The sequence below is a fragment of the Euphorbia lathyris genome, chromosome 6, assembly GCF_963576675.1.
Source record: "Euphorbia lathyris chromosome 6, ddEupLath1.1, whole genome shotgun sequence".
NCBI classification, from domain to species: domain Eukaryota; kingdom Viridiplantae; phylum Streptophyta; class Magnoliopsida; order Malpighiales; family Euphorbiaceae; genus Euphorbia; species Euphorbia lathyris.
The window spans coordinates 24,688,812-24,690,979 of record NC_088915.1 but is presented as its reverse complement, the minus strand read 5'-3'; positions in this window follow the sequence as shown (position 1 = coordinate 24,690,979).

The window sequence follows — 2,168 nt, the reverse complement described above, 5'->3', positions numbered from 1 at the left end:
GGGTCCATGTTTCAAAAGGGCTTCATTTGAGTGTAAATGTTAGTTTATTGTAATTATAATAGTTAAAGAGTCCATTAAAGTAAGTGGGGAAAATAAATCACCAAAAAGAGAGTTTTCAATTGAATTATTTAAACTAATGTTTTTTTTTAGATTTGTAATGTAAATAAATGGAGTCATTCTTGTTAATATTTCAAATCGTCTTCAAAATACCAAGTTTTAAAACCCTAATCCGTTCCAAAGGCGGATTAAAGGATCATTGTAATTAAAATCGTTTTCTTTGCGAATAATAGAGTTTTGAACCATTTTCTTAAAGAATTTGTACAAAATAAAATTGACTTGTATGTTTAACCATGTTTTCTCATTAAAAGGTTTTTTATCTCAAACATTTTCAAATACTCGAGTCGTTCCAACGGCGATTCAGGTAAACTTCATCAAACGGGGTTTTAAAACGCACCTGAATCGTTCCAACGGCGATTAAGGTGCGAACCATGTAAATAAATCCGTTTTTGGGAAATAAGTTAGTGTAGAATAAACACATGATATAATATTTAATACGGTTGTAAATAAATCACTTCTTTCTTCTCCCTCTCTGTGTATGTATAAACATAAATGGGTGATTCTTTACTGATGTGGCTTTTCAATATCATATGCTCAAAACGGTTTCTAAAAAGAGAAAGAAAAGGGTTTCAAATGAATTTTAAACTTAAAGAAGTATACGATTAGTCCGTTATCGCCTAACATGCTGAGTAGGAGGCCGGTGGTTCATAACCGGGCGATGTCGGGGTGCCTAGTAGCCTTTCTCTGGAAAGGAGCTAGCCTTCTCGGCTCGTACCTAAGTTTCCCGAACCCACACCGGTCTCCCGCAAGGGATCGGTGTTCATTTTCCCATTCGTGGGTGGCGACTCTTCCATATCTCTGAGCTCCGATCCTGCCGAGCAGCTTGATTCCACGATTGGTTGCTTTCGGCGCCAATCACCGCTTACATCGCCATGAGGTTGTCCACCCCCCGGTCCGCCCGGGAGATTAGGCCGCGGCACCTCGTCTAAACAAGTGGCGACTCTGCTGGGGAAGCGAGAAATTTGATTCCGGAAGGCGTGTATTAAGCCCTTAACGGGGATGGATCGTTTTACTTCTTTTCGTATGCATTCATGTGCATTATTGCAAACCCTTTGGGTAATTTCCGCGAAACCTCTAGCGAGAGTCCATTCGTCGCTCGAAAGAGGCTAGCGTAAGTTCCCCCTTACAATAAGGCGCCAAAGGGTCCCCATCCATTCGTTAGGGGCGAATTTGTGCGGTCCTGTGAGGTCCCGCGATCAGCCGTGTCAGCATATAGTAGCCTTAGAAGTTTCCATAGGATTACCCGTTACTATTTTTGGTGTGATAAATGAATCAGTTCGTGTTTTCAAATCGCCATAATACGTGTCTAAATCCTAAAGTATGTAAAGAAAATGAAACGATGCATTAATATATACTCGTGAATCGACGTACTAATTACCCTAAAACATTGAAACAATTTGAACTAAAGACGACTTAGTCATCTCATATGAATGAACATGTGCGACCCGCCTTGTCCCTTTCGGTGTCCCGACGAAGGCACATGTTCAGGAAATGTGTTATGACGTAAGCACGTATTAGTATGAATCGGTTCGGTGTTAAGGATAGGTACATCTCGATACAAAAGACTATATTAACAGTAGTCGTTATTCACATTCTTTAAATAAGTTGGGATAAAACGAGATCATGGCGAAACGAAAACGAAGAACATTTCTGTTTCGAACGACCCTGTCGTAACGTGAAAAGTTTCGCACAAGTAGCTCGTCCCTTCCGAATAAAAGACGAGCTTTTACGTTATGCCCCGTGTCGTTTTTAAGAGAAATGGACGTGTCCGCAGAAATGACTAAGAAAAGAAAAGCGAAAAATGAACTAAACGACCAAAATCATTTCGAATTTACGATATATGTCAATCCCGAGTGTAGTTAAAGAAAATAAACCAATGCCGTTGAATACGTGCCTCGAACGAGTGTATACCCCGTTTAAAATCTCGAAGCCAAATCAAGCCAAACCATATAATTGCACCATATGGACGAGACTGCGGGTTTTGACTAACGACTCGATCATTTCGATCGTTACCAAAACTGCAAGAAATATGGCCCGATGTACGTGTTTGC